Source organism: Cyprinus carpio, chromosome A4 (genome assembly GCF_018340385.1).
Source record: "Cyprinus carpio isolate SPL01 chromosome A4, ASM1834038v1, whole genome shotgun sequence".
Lineage (NCBI taxonomy): Eukaryota > Metazoa > Chordata > Actinopteri > Cypriniformes > Cyprinidae > Cyprinus > Cyprinus carpio.
Window position 1 is genome coordinate 30926120 of NC_056575.1, and position 15971 is coordinate 30942090.

Consider the following 15971-nt stretch of genomic DNA (forward strand, 5'->3'; position numbering starts at 1 on the left):
GTGTGTTTCCCGGACCTCATCCGCGCTATCACTCTGCCACAAAGACTTACCTTTGGCTCTATTCCCCGCAGATCCTGTGCCATCCTCTCCTGCTGCCTTCTCACCGTCATCATCCGGATTCCTCACCACCTCACCACCATCTTGGATTGTCGTCTTTCCCAGCATCATTGTCTCATTCCTGTTTGTTTGTTTATTTTCAATAAAATTGTATAACTTGCTATTGTTTCCAGTCCTTCATTCACCCCGCCGTCACAATAAAATTGTATAACTTGCTATTAGGAGAATAAGGGAAACAAATAATTGCACTGTTGAATGCGTCTAAGTCCACACTGTAAATCTAATAAGTTGGGCTTACTTAAAAAAATTATGCAAACTGATTGCCTTGAAAAAACTAAGTAAAGTGAAATAGGAATAGTATGTTGTACTGACAAATGCTTAGTTAGTATAGTTTAACTTACACAAGAGTTCTAGTAACTAAAAAAAAGAACTGTAGGGGGTACTTGATCCTTTCATTTAGGTTTACTCACGACTTAGTATAGCTACTCACTGACTCCCAGAATGCATTGCGCAGAATAAATTATGCAGTTGCTTTGTTTTACAGTTGTTGTTTTATTTGCTAATTTTATTTGCTGTCTTGTGTCAGTAGTAGCACAACGAAAAGAGCAAATAAAATGGCTATTGTTACAATTAATGAAAATAAATTAAACTTAATTGTTACCATTGTTGTGATTCACGTGATGAATGTTTACGTCTGTGTGTGACTTCAGCATATTACCTCACACTATTTAAGAAGCATATCAAGGTATTTATGAAAAATAAAATCTCAAAAATGCCATTATTAAACGCACACAGAAAAATGCTTTAATTAAAAAATAGGTCATTTTATAAAAGCAACCTATTTATTACTTTACTTTGAAATCAAATAACTCTGATTTCATGATGCATTGGTGCATTAACAGAGAGAAAATAATAGTAACATGAATGAAGTTTCAAGTGCCCAACCAAAGGGAACGCTAATCACTATAATGTTGAGCTAAAAAAAAAAAACGGCAATTAGCAAGATATTAGTGCACTGCTGCCTCTCACTGGTTTATTAATGTCATTGGTTCCTTTGTGGCTACTTGAATATTTTAAGAAAGTGTCACTCAAAACAGTAAGTAAATTGTTTTATTTGCCTTGAAAGTAGCTGAAACTTAATAAAACATAGTAAGTATAACAACTAAGTAAAGATAACTAATTAAATCTAAGTAAGGTAAACTATTGGATTTTACAGTGCATATGCCCTGAAAGCACAAGATGCTTTCAAACACATTTGATTTCATATGGGGCAACACCTTCAAGAATGACATGCATGATGTCCTGTGGGGTTTGATTGATTATATCAATGTGAGGAAATTCTGTTAATTTGCTTCTCCTGTTTATGCCATATGCCATTTTTAGATCGTCTTTCAGAAAGTCAGTATTTGCCTTTTCAGTGTCATTACATCGCCTGTTATGACTTGCCATTGTCCATTTTAACAAACAAATCTTCCTTAAATTGCTCCTGCATGTCTTCAAAGTTGCATTCGCAGTGCCTGCATTTACTGTAGGCAAATCCCACTCCTATCTTAAATCCAGCCACTTCATGCTGAGCAAGAGTGTCTCCGCACACAGACATAAGTGCCCTATAAATTGTCCTCTCACCATTTGCAGTGACAACCTGGACACCATCACACACAGCTCAGTTAAGTCACGGTTAATCCTCTCAAATATCTCATCAATACCACAATGGGAAAGATCTTTTGATTTTACCATGGCAAGCAGACGAATGGCAGCAAGTCTTGATCTGTATTTACGGTTGATGTTACCTAAGGTGTAATAAATCAATAACAATTTGTTTTTGTTTGCCCGAGATCCAAGAGGATTGCATAGCTCGATTTCATCTATATAAAATTAACTGCAATGCTGTGGGAAATTTCAAAAACAGTGGGAGCGACTTAAAAATGTCTGCATCAATGAAATCATGAAAAAATCCATCCTTGCATGCCTGTGGCCTCTTATTGATCATTGTCATTATTCTTGGATGTGATAGCAGCTGCTCCAAACTTTTCACCAACGGTATATAATGAAAAAAATGGTCCTTAATGGTAAGAACTCTGGAGTCTCCATTTTTCACATAACATACTATTTGTTTTGCGACAAGAATCTCTGGTTCAACTGGTTTTTTAACAGTTCTTTTGATGGTCTTATCCTGCAAATGGGTGGAAGAAATTTGACAGAAAGGGTCAACAAACTGGTCAAATATGCCATTGCATCACTCTTTAGTAGAACCAGGTCCCCAGAATGTCTCTCAATCATGTCGCTCATTTGCGGTTTTAGGTGGTCCAATAATGTGGCCTGATATTGCTGGACTCCACTCACCATTTGGTTAACAGCTCTCTGGGGAGTAGAAAACAAACAAACAAACAAAATTTATATATTATAAAATTCATATAAAAATGCACTCAACATGCAAACTCACAGACACTTCTTTTAAAAGTAGCCCTTCAATTACATAATTTTAGTGACATGCAATGATCAAAATAGGCTATTTCCAGGAAAACTATCATGAAATAATATTGCTTTCTGCAGCTTTAAGACCTTGTTTACACTTGGTTTTGAGCAATAGGATCACAAGTGGACAGTGCTCAATAAAAGTGTAAGTGTTGAGTGTATTATGTTGTCTATATTCTTAGCTCATGCTCAACAAATATAGTGGATGGGCAGATTTTGTAAGCAAAGTATGTGTCCATTTGCATCTATCGGGGAAGTGAGATCTGATCACAAGTGGTCACTGAAGAAGCATGTGGAGACAGGAGTTTCTCTGACATACCTTTAGCTGTCCACCTGTGATCGGATCAACCAAGATGCCAGGTCTGAACAGTGGCTAAATCATTCTACAGTTTAAGCTTATTGCTTTTAAGCTTGCTACTAAAAATTAAATATAATTAATTGGAAAATCAATGGCATAAATTACCTGTGTCAGTCGATGGGTTTCTCTGGCTTGAAGAAGAAATGCAGTTGCATGTTTAGAAAGGTCAACATTCATGCGACCCTCTCCATCTTCTTGAAATCCACTCTGAAAGAGATTAACAACATATCTATTAAAACAGGGAAAATATTGGCATTTGTAGGTATCACCATCAGACAGTCTGACAACTACCTGGGTAAGCTAGCTAGCTAGCTAGATTTTTTTCTTCTTCCTATAAAAAGGTACAAGATGGGTGTATTTTTACTGATTGGTGTCTTTATTTTAAGTATGTAAAATAAATACAAAAACAACAACTAATAAAAACAAAACAGTACCACAAAAAACAATAACTTTGACAGCATCAGAAAAAATCTGTACTTCATGAGTAAGATTGACACACATACTAAATTGTATCCATTCACTTGCTCTCTTGCCAATAAATTAACATTACTAAAGGGCTTGGAACTGAACTTGTATTCCAATAAGCTATACGGAGACAACTTCCTGTCACACACTGTCATGAAGACATGTCTCACCTGCCAGTTACAACTTTGTGAATGATAAGCTAATAATACACAAAATACATCCTCTATGCTTGATTCAAACTGTTGAAGGATAACCTGTAATTTAAAAAAAAAAAGTTTACATGACTAACATTAACGTTACTGATTTTTTGTAACTGGTAACTGAATTACATAACAAATAATTAAATTAAACAAATTAAACTAATAATCAAATAAGTTAATTTACCAATTACTGCACATAAAATTAAGCATTAGACATTAGATCATAAGTGGACAATTTGTGGGGCGGTAGGCTGCGTTTGTCAACATAAATGTAACCATTACGTTAACTAGCCGATTTAAATCTCAGTAGGCTAACGTAGTTGTATTTGCTTTACTTCATTACTCGTTACTGACAAAAATAGTGGAATTACAGTAACGCATTACTTTCAAACATTGCTATTACTTTATATATATAGTAGAAGGAGTTATACACCCTGTACTCATTCGGACAGGCCATCAATCCCGCACACGACGCGAAAGTCAGGGCTGCGACTGTGCATGGTGTTAATGTGACTTAAAAGTTGTTTCAGAGTCAATGGCATTGCTTCATATGCTACATATTTGTGTCAAATCATGTTGGATGCAAAGATGTCACAGGCAAGAGGACGGTAAACTGGTCACAAGTCGGTAGAACAAGACTGCCGTAAAAACTCGTTACTATGGTTACACCCACCAGTTAGCTGCTGGAAATGAGAATGTGGGCGTAAACTAACGGTTTTGGGGACCGACTTGGATTTGAACTAGGAGGACAGCGTTTGTTGTTGCAGCCGAACAGAGGAGACAGCGAGGCGAAGCTAACAGCATGGAAGAATTGGATGATGTCGCAGTGTCGATTTTAAGGGGTATGTATGAAAATATTATTCTTAATCATATATATAAACCTACGAATGCAGAGGCCTAACTGAAGCTAAAAAAAAGAAGCTAATTGCTTCCTGGCGCTGCTCCACAGTGACCCACAGTGACTCCACAGCAGCACTGTGGGCCTAAAACTTTCTCCCATTTGTCACATCACGCTCCTTCTTTCACCTGTTGTGTGAAGTGTTATGTGCAGTCGGTGAACTGTAGGAACTGAATTGTGCTTTGGGAATAATGTTGTATATTATGTTGTGTTCAGACCAAAAGCAGAATTTTCGCCTCCCGTTATTCACGCCATTTTGTTCCCGCTAAATTCATAAACTGCGAAGACTAGTCAACTAATGGCGACAAATAACAATTGTTGGTCACTAGAAAAATTCTTAGTTGGTGGCAGCTCCAGTTATACTAGTAACGTCTATATGACATACAACAGCAGCTTTTGTTCAATCTACATTTCTATAAGCTGGTTAGCACCAGGCACGGCGTTATGGGTGGGCCTGACGGGCCTAGGACCACACAATTTTCAACAAGCCCACCCAAAAGTTTTCTTCAAAAAAAAACTTTTAATAATTTTAATTTAGTCAAGAATTATTAAAAATCGGCAAATAAGCTCATAATTTGTGTTAAAATAGTCTAAATGTTTAGTTTTCAAAGTTCCATAGCTTAAGACGTTGTCCTTATTATAAACAAAGTATTTATTTAATCAAGCTCTAAATACGACTCTTTGTGGATCCGATTTGCGTTAAAGGGTTGTTTATCTTCGTGGATGACCGTGAATTGGCGTTAGCCAGATTTAATGCATCTTCTCTGTATAATAATAATAATAATACATGTATTTTTATAGCATATTTCTAGACACTCAACGACGCTTTACAATTTTTATTTACATATTTAATTTAATAAGCCAAGCTCAGTCTGTTGTTAATGAATGTTCTATTGCCACTAATGACTGGATTTAGGCCTAATGGGTGTGATTGATCTTTATGAGCTCTTTTGGAGCATGTTTTACATGACAGATGACGTTGTCAAAGACAAGTTCTTTGCCCGAGTATTGTTTGAAACTGTCGGGCAGTGTTGTTGATCTGTATTGTTGAAAACTTTAAACAATTAAACAGAATTGTGATATATTCGGATATATTTCTGACCACTTTTACAGTCTATAGGCCTTAGGTCTATAGAAAGATGTGCTAAAGCTGCTTCAAGTCGAACACTTATATGTACACGTATTGGCATCGCTTTGACCATTCTCTGTAGTTAAGGGCAATCCAAAGAATAAACAGTCCAGGCAGGGGTCAAATACCAAACATATCCAACATAAACAAACAAGGACACAAGGCTAGAGCACGACAAGAGACGGACGAGAATAAACAAGGACTCCGTGACACATACTAAGACAGACCGGGTATAAATACACAGGGAGAGACAAACGCTAATGGGGAATCGACTGAGTGCAATGATTACTAACCAGTGACAGCTGAGTGCAATGATTAGACAGAGAACGTGAGGAATGTGGTTCATGAAGTGACAGACACCGTGGGGAAGGAGGACATCTAGTGGATACCCAGGGAACACAAACCAGACACTGTGACAAAAGCACAGCTGTGGTGCGTAAATGAGATTCTAAAGCGCTCTTCTTTGGTCAGAACCAAGGAGAGCGATTGCGGCTAGGTCCGTACTATGCACCGAAACTTTTAACACTGCAACAGCACGAATTCTGAGTATGGGTCACCATACTTGGCTGTATGTCATGTCACTTTCTTTTCACTTTTTATTTTTTATTAATTTTTATTAGGTTAAACTGATTTGATAACGTATATAATTTAATGCCCACCCACTTATTGGGTTAGTATGTTTTTATAACTTGTTTAATTTTTTGAAAGAAGTGTCAACTTACAATAGTCTCATGCAGTTTCATTTCTAGGGCACTCATCTTGCTATGTTTGTCTTCCAATGTTTTCATAGCTGCAAACATCACAGAGACAGTGTTGAGCACCCTGTCTTGTGAAGACTTGCGGGATCTTTTCCCAGGCCCAGAGAACTTTATATGGAGAAAAGCGGTCTGGCGTGCCTGTCATGATGTGTCGGAGGAGGTCAGTTTCTCAGTTAAGTGGCCTAAACTAACCACCTATTTAAAGGAACACGCCGACTTTTTGGGACTTAAGCTTATTCACTGTATCTCCCAGAGTTAGATAAGTCCATACATACCCTTTTTATCTCCGTGCGTGCCTTAACTCTGTCTGACGCACCCACTGCTAGCCTAGCTTAGCACAAAGACTGGAAGTAAATGGCTCCAGCTAGTACACTGCTCCCAATGACATCCAGAATGACATAGGCATAACAATCTAGTTTTTAATTAACATTTGTAAACTTTTAGGTATAGTTATTATAGTTATATTATTAACATTAACATTATTTACATAATTGTATGTTTTTTGCCTTATTTTTGCTGTCATTCATCTTGATTTTTTGTGTTTTACATTCAATTATCATTGAATTGAACTTTTGTAATGTTAATGGTCAAATCATGAATAATGTAATCATTTTTATTAATATATCCACATTTGGTAATACTTTATAATAACTACACATCATTAATCATTAGTTAAGCATCATTAAACAGTTAATTAATTTATAAAAGCATTACTAAACATTAATAAGAATTTTATAAATGCAGCTATAAATGCTTAATGCTTGATTTATAAGCCTATCTATAAGTATGAAATTAAAGTATGAAAATACAATTATTAAACACACATCTCCACACCGAGATTCAAGCTTTCCATTTTGGTGGAAGTCGTAAACAGGCCACAATTCACACCAGTGTGGTCTACACATCAGATGGGAGTCAATCATATGCCACTTTTTCAGACAGCCTACGTCATGATGAAAGAGCTGTGTGGGCACACATTGAGCCAATTTTAAAGAAGTTGAAGGAGCAGAAGCCCATTCTTACAAGCATCCACTTCATGAGTGACGGGCCTGTTACCCAGTATAGAAATAAGCACAACTTTTATCTCCTGACCACACTACCGTTTATTTTGGGGTTCAAGGAGGTGACCTGGAATTTCTCTGAGAAAGCCCATGGTAAGGGTGCACCAGATGGCGTGGGTGGCGCTGTAAAGCGCACGGCTGATCAGAGGGTGAAAATGGGAGCAGATATTCAGACACCAAAAGAGCACTATGAAGGTTTACAGAGCACAGCCTCTGCAATCAAGTACTTTTGGGTGTCAGAAGAGGACATCCTAAAACATGATGAAGCTGTACCGGAGAAGCTGCCTGTTGTGAAGGGCACAATGAAAATTCACCAGATTGTGTCTCTTACCCCTGGACGGTTTAAGTACAGAGAGCTGTCCTGCTTCTGCAGCCGAGGGAAGGGTATCTTCTGTGACTGCTTCAGTCCCAGTGAAGTGGACATGAATTGCATAGATGTGTGTGAATTACCCACCAATGCTCCAGCAACAACACCACATCTTACTATGACACAAGATATAGTTGGAAGGTTTGTGTTACGTACGCCGCGCTTCGTAATTTTTGTTTGTGCGTATGTTGCTGCATATGCTTGTCGTGTATGTTTGTGTACTTTATTTGTTTCAGGTGTGAAGCTCGATTGGAGAGTCCGCCTGTCAATCAGCTGACGTAGGATGCTGACGTCTGGGATCGCGCCACCAATCGCCTGTCGCCGGGTAGTTTATGAATGGCTCTAACTTCAATGGCGGGGGGGAGACAGACTCTGGGTTGGGAAAAGAGTTTGCACACGCTGTGAAGACGGTTCTCTTGTTCGAGAGACCAGTCTGAGCGACTGATTATTGTTTGGGGCTCGCTGCTTTTGTGATCTTGCAGTTAGATCAGTTCTCTTTGTTTGTGCTTGAATGTGTTTTGTGTTGCCCTTGGTAACTTATGCGAATATGTTTTGTGTTGCCCTTGGTAGCTTACGTGTTTGCAGTGCCTGCTAAATGTTTGTTGCTGTCATGAAATCTTCATCTCAGTTCATTGTTTAACATTGTGTAGACTGACGGGAGAGGTTGTGAGCCAGGTAAGCAGGTCGCGACTTACATTTGCACACGTAGTTTACTGAGATGTATTAGATGCACTAGTGTTAGGAGTGGTGCTAATTATGTATGTTTTTGTTTTAGTTAGTAGAGTTTAGTCATAGCGTCTTGTACGCTGAAGATGTTTCTTTCTACCTTTTTTGTTGATAGTTAGTTTAGTTCTTTAACTTTAGTTAAAGGGGCTTTTTGTTATATTCAGTTTTTTGATTTAAGCACCACTCTTTTGCTCCTTCCTCTTCCCCAGATTGTCTGTTGATCTGTTTACTCTCGTTACGTTGTATTAATTGTAAATATTCATTACTTTATTATTCTCCATTATTATTATTTTTTTTCCCTTTGTTACTACTTCAGTTTATTGTAGTTGAAGAATTAAAATCTTTCAACTCAGTTATGGATGGTTGTCTGTTCCTTTCCAATAGCAAATTCTCGTTACTATATTGACACACACATGCAAAACTTTTGTTACGTCTAATAATATTCCTAGACAAATAACATCTAAATAATGAGGAACGTAACAGTTTGTGATTGTTAAATATGATGCCCAGCCATTTGTAGGCCAAGTCCTGAGTGTGTTGGGTGATGATGAACTTGAAGTAAGCTGCATGCGACAGACAATGGGCAGAAACGCCTTTGTGTGGCCAACCACCCCAGATGTAATATTTTATTACATATCTGATATGCAAGCCATCCTTTCGGAGCCTGAGCCATTAACAAAACCGCTCGTCACAACTATGTATCCCAGACTGGGAGAAATTCCAAAACATGTGGTAGTCACATAGCCAAACTCATTGTGGGTGTCCTGAAGTTCATATGGAAATTTTCAAAAAAGTTCCAATCTTCTCTTTATTTTATATTGTTGTGAATTCATCTGATTAAATATGTTTGTTACACAAATCGTTACGTGAATGATTACAATGTCACTTATTCAGTAAGTATAATTTCTAATGTAGGTAATGTTATTACCAAATCAAATGTATGTACAAAATGTATGAAATATGTTAAGTATTAAATGTTTATTACAAAATGTATGAAATGCTGTTGCATGTATGTGTTGGCTGAATTAATGAGTTTACATAACAAAATGTTGATTAAAACTTTTTTTTAAATCATTAAAAACTTGTCAGTGTTTCTTGCTTTGTTTCAAGTTTGAGTGTTGGAAAGAAAAATTATACTGATGATGGCTTTTATGGTAATCCTGAAAAATATTGCAGAATGTCATTCCGTCTAACAATGACACGGGCAATTAATTTAACCCATATTTGTGTGTTAGATTACACAATTCTGTTTTTTTGTTGAGTTAATGATAAAATAAGTCTTATTTACTTTATTGGAAAACATTTTTAAACATTTTCCAGGTTTTTTTTTATTTGGTTCTGAATTTTGAGTTAGCAGCAGCCAAAAATGAGCCCATGTCTATATTAAATCCCAAATTGATTATATTAATTATGATTAAAATGTAGTTTTCCGAGCACTAATTGTTTGTTGAGCTCCAAATATGGAGATCAGTACATTTGTATATGCCAACAATGGTAGAAATGTAATTAAAAATTCATTACGTTACCCAGAAATGTCATTTTCATGGGGAAAAAGATCTGATTCACCAAAAAAAGGTTAATTACATTCTTGAAATGTGTAAATATCATTGCATTACATACACAACACTCTAATAAGTATAGAAAGTCCTAAATTTTAAATTTTTTGCCAGTTTTATTTTTTTCACATTTTAAATCCTTATCCGTCATTCACCCATATACAGCTGTATCACTGTTTATACAGCCCTGTGTCAATGCTACATTGCATTTTGTGTTGTCACAAAAAAACAAAAATGTTGCTTTTTGCAGGAGTCTGGCCAAGAACACTCAAAATTATCGGGCAGTTCCTCCTTTAACCCTCTGGAGTCTAAGGGTATTTTTGGGGCCTGGAGAAGTTTTGTCATGCCCTGACATTTGTGCTTTTTTCAGTTTCTTATAAATATCTAAATGGCTAAAGTCTAATCTCACTGTAATCAGCACAAAACTGGGCTATAATAGTATGTGAGCAGCATGTATGTACAGTCGTGGCCAAAAGTTTTGAGAATTACATAAATATTGGAAATTGGAAAAGTTGCTGCTTAAGTTTTTATAATAGCAATTTGCATATACTCCAGAATGTTATGAAGAGTGATCAGGTGAATTGCATAGTCCTTCTTTGCCATGAAAATTAACTTAATCCCAAAAAAAAACCTTTCCACTGCATTTCATTGCTGTCATTAAAGGACCTGCTGAGATCATTTCAGTAATCATCTTGTTAACTCAGGTGAGAATGTTGACGAGCACAAGGCTGGAGATCATTATGTCAGGCTGATTGGGTTAGAATGGCAGACTTGACATGTTTGACATGTTAAAAGGAGGGTGATGCTTGAAATCATTGTTCTTCCATTGTTAACCATGGTGACCTGCAAAGAAACGCGTGCAGCCATCATTGTGTTGCATAAAAATGGCTTCACAGGCAAGGATATTGTGGCTACTAAGATTGCACCTAAATCAACAATTTATAGGTTCATCAAGAACTTCAAGGAAAGAGGTTCAATTCTTGTAAAGAAGGCTTCAGGGCATCCAAGAAAGTCCAGCAAGCGCCAGGATCGTCTCCTAAAGAGGATTCAGCTGCGGGATCGGAGTGCCAGCAGTGCAGAGCTTGCTCAGGAATGGCAGCAGGCAGGTGTGTGAGCGCATCTGCACGCACAGTGAGGCGAAGACTTTTGGAAGATGGCCTGGTGTCAAGAAGGGCAGCAAAGAAGCCACTTCTCTCCAAAAAAAAACATCAGGGACAGATTAACATACAAGCTCCAGTTCTCAAAAGTCCCGGGAACCAATGTTCTGTATGTGTTTTATTGCCTTATTCAAGTGATTTAACATTTTTAGTTTTTCACTAACCACGCATAACTTTTTTTTTTTCTTCTCAAAAACACAATCATGTACAGTCGTGGCCAAAAGTTGAGAATTACATAAATATTAGTTTTCAAAAAGTTTGCTGCTAAACTGCTTTTAGATCTTTGTTTCAGTTGTTTCTGTGATGTACTGAAATGTAATTACAAGCACTTCATACGTTTCAAAGGCTTTTATCGACAATTACATGGCATTTATACAAAGAGTCAGTATTTGCAGTGTTGGCCCTTCTTTTTCAGGACCTCTGCAATTCGACTGGGCATGCTCTCAATCAACTTCTGGGCCAAATCCTGACTGATAGCAACCCATTCTTTCATAATCACTTCTTGGAGTTTGTCAGAATTAGTGGGTTTTTGTTTGTCCACCCGCCTCTTGAGGATTGACCACAAGTTCTCAATGGGATTAAGATCTGGGTAGTTTCCAGGCCATGGACCCACAATTTCAACATTCTGGTCCCCGAGCCACTTAGTTATCACTTTTGCCTTATGGCACGGTGCTCCATCGTGCTGGAAAATGCATTGTTCTTCACCAAACTGTTTGTTGGGTTGTGTTGGAAGAAGTTGCTGTTGGAGGGTGTTTTGGTACCATTCTTTATTCATGGTTGTGTTTTTGGGCAGAATTGTGAGTGAGCCCACTCCCTTGGATGAGAATCAACCCCACACATGAATGGTGTCAGGATGCTTTACTGTTGGCATGACACAGGACTGATGGTAGCGCTCACCTTTCTTCTCCGGACAAGCCTTTTTCCAGATGCCCCAAACAATCGGAAAGGGGCTTCACTCGGAGAATAAGACTTTGCCCCAGTCCTCAGCAGTCCATTCACTATACTTTCTGCAGAAGATCAATCTGTCCCTGATGTTTTTTTTGGAGAGAAGTGGCTTCTTTGCTGCCCTTCTTGACACCAGGCCATATTCCAAAACTCTTCGCCTCACTGTGTGTGCAGATGCGCTCACACCTGCCTGCTGCCATTCCTGAGCAAGCTCTGCACTGGAGACGATCCTGGCGCTTGCTGGACTTTCTTGGACGCCCTGAAGCCTTCTTTACAAGAATTGCACCTCTTTCCTTGAAGTTCTTGATGAACCTATAAATTGTTGATTTAGGTGCAATCTTAGTAGCCACAATATCCTTGCCTGTGAAGCCATTTTTATGCAACGCAATGATGGCTGCACGCGTTTCTTTGCAGGTCACCATGGTTAACAATGGAAGAACCATGATTTCAAGCATCACCCTCCTTTTAACATGTCAAGTCTGCCATTCTAACCGATCAGCCTGACATAATGATCTCCAGCCTTGTGCTCGTCAACATTCTCACCTGAGTTAACAAGATGATTACTGAAATGATCTCAGCAGGTCCTTTAATGACAGCAATGAAATGCAGTGGAAAGGTTTTTTTGGGATTAAGTTAATTTTCATGTCAAAGAAGGACTATGCAATTCATCTGATCACTCTTCATAACATTCTGGAGTATATGCAAATTGCTATTATAAAAACTTGAGCAGCAACTTTTCCAATTTCCAATATTTATGTAATTCTCAAAACTTTTGGCCACGACTGTACTCACAGCTATACAAAAGACTGCAAAATGTGAGATCCCCCCAAAAAAGAACTCCAAATGGGAGACATTCAAAGAGGTGAGCTGTAACTAATGATTATTTTCATCAAAGATTCATCTGTTAATCATTTTCAAGATTAATTTATCAGTTGTCAAGGTGATGTCCTCAAAAGTCTTGTTTGGTCCACAACCTAAAGATGTTAATTTCACTGTCATAGAGGACTAAAGAAGCTAGAAAATATTTACATTTGAGAAGCTTAAATCATATTTGGACATTCCAAAAAAAAAGAAAAAAAGAAAAAGAAAAATGACTCAAATGATCAATCATGTTAATGTCCTGGGTGATCTGTCTCCCTCACTTCCTGTTTTTAATGAGTGCTCTTATTTTAGTGTTTGACTACAAAGTAATTGCTTTGGATGTGTGTAGGGGTTATTGCTATTTATTACTAAGCACTTTGTGTTACATTTTGTTTGTATGAAAAGTACTATACAAATAAAGTCAGATGGATTGATTTAGTAGTTGACAACTAATTGATTAACTGATTAATCTTTGCAGCTCTACAAAGAGGCGCTGTCTTGAACAGCCAACAGACACGGATAAAATGGATTCAAGTGACTCAAGAAACATTCTAGATCGGTCCACAGAAGGAAGTGGCAGCCCCAGGCTCAGACTGTAAAGAAAGTGAAAGGAAGTTTGTTAGAAGGTGAGTTTCAACTTTGCATAAACTAATAAACCCACTTTATTGGTCAAGATGACAGTCCTGACATGACAGAAGTCAAAGGCTTTAAAATGGACATCAGAGGATAGGTATTTACACTACACTTGGACTGTTTTATTACCAATTTATTAACATTATTGTAGAAATTAAGTTTTAATAAAAAGCTGGTATTGTATCATTGTATCAGGAACAGCTGGGTACAGCAGTACCTTTAAGTATCAGTCTACTGTGCAACATTACTTTATTTAACCTCTCCAGCATATCAAATAATGTTATGCATTTAAAATCCATGTGTCTCATTAGGTGCATTTTTGCTCTTTTTAAATGAATGTAATTTTTAGTTCCAAAATACCCGAAATGATGCTTAAAGTACATTATCCTATCAGAAATATGTCATGTGTTGAAGGAAAAAGAAAATCCCAAAGCCTACCTGAAGAAGCACCTTCTGCCCTGTCCAGTCCTGATAGTGAGTTTGTCCAACTGCCTTATGACTGTGTGTAGTGGGGGTGTGCACATCTTTGTAGGGGTGTACTTGTGTTCCTACATGCAATTGTATGTGCCTTATGACCGCAAGCAAATAGTTCTCGTGTATATTATACAAAAAATGATTTGATTTTTTAAAATGGCATTTAAATGGTTAAAATTCCAAAAACTAATAGGTATTTGGTAGTTATGATCAGGGCTGCTTTTTGTGAAAAGATTTAATTCCATGAAAGTTTAATGTAATATTAATGTATGATTTTTATGGAAGTTTTTTGACATATTTTGTCATGCAACAACATGCGATGAACTTTTCTTTAAACTGAAGCATATTATTTATGTATTTTTGTGTCTTACAGCTAATAAGTCTGCAGATGTTGACAGTCCAGACACCAGTCAAGCAACCTTGGCCAAGCACTACAAGGCCCTACAAACTTTGTATAAAAGAAAAAATCCAAACCACCAGGATGTTTCTCATCTCTTGGATTTGGAATTTGTAGCCAGGAGATCATTCATTGATTCAAATACCGTTCGCGAGGAGGACAGACATGAGAAGGTTCTAGAACCAAATCCCTGTTTCAAGGACGTTGTACATGTAAGTCATTATTGACTGTGTGTGATACCATGGTTTTAATCATGCACAATGTTTCAAATACCAATTTCCTCTTAAATGATATTCAGATGTCTGAATTGGTATATTTGATATTTCATGGAGGAGCTTCAATGCATTTTGGATATTGATAATATCAACTTCATCGATGAACTGAAGGGAAGATTCAGTTTTTTTGGTGTATGGAAAAAAGGCACTGAACCCCCAATGGGCATGGACAGAGGTAGGGAATGCTGTTTTGGTGTTATTAGTGAATAGGGTTTAGGGTGGACCTTCAGGCATGTTAATTGTCAAGTAGAGCTAGTGTTTTGTCATCCTTCTTTTTCATCTATGATGGCTATCCCATTATTTGCTGGATTTTTTTTTTTTTTTTAAAGCATTGTGTCTGTTGTATACCTTTTGATCAGATTTGACCTTGTGCATTTTGTCCAAGTGCTTATGTAATTAATATTTTCCTGTACAGCTGAACAGGCTCTTGAGATTCTATGTGTGCTGCCATCACTGTTCCCCTCCACATCTGCTCCTCCAAAGAGGGTACGAGATGCGAGTTAGGCTCTGGTGCATGTCCTCGAGGTGAGCTCCGTAAAATGTTGCAGGATCGTTTTGACTGCAGTATCGGAAAAATTATAACTGAAGGTGCTGCCCCTGACGACTCCCAATGTATTTCCTATTCACATACTGTATGTTCCAAGCCTTCAAAGACACCTAAAACATTTGTTTTTAGAAAGAGGATTTCACTGTGTAGATGTCTTGGCTGTGTCACAGTATGGTAGCAGGTTTTATTGTAACCAAGATGGCGGCGCGTCCACACGCAGCGGCTTCTCTCTGTCCCGACAGAACGGTGTTTTCGTGTTTTTTGTCTTGTGAGTCGCAGTGTTTTTTGTACGTCGTCATCGCGTCTATCTGTCTTTAAGCGCGCATACAGTCGTGAGTTTCTGCTGGATGTCGGCAGAGCCGCATTTTTTAGAGTTAAACTCCGCGCACGCGGAACAGCTGCGGGCCATCGGACTACTCCGGAGGCCTACATCATCACCGACCTCCACTACTGCATCTCGCCCACAGCGGAGGCGTCCAAGCGGCGTGAGAGGAAGCAGAAGAGGGGTAAGCGCAGAGGTATCCGGGCTAGGCTAATGGCTAACCCTCACAAGCCATCTATCCCCACCATCGTACTGGCTAACGTACGCTCTTTGGACAATAAACTGGACTACATCCGATTACTACGTTCAA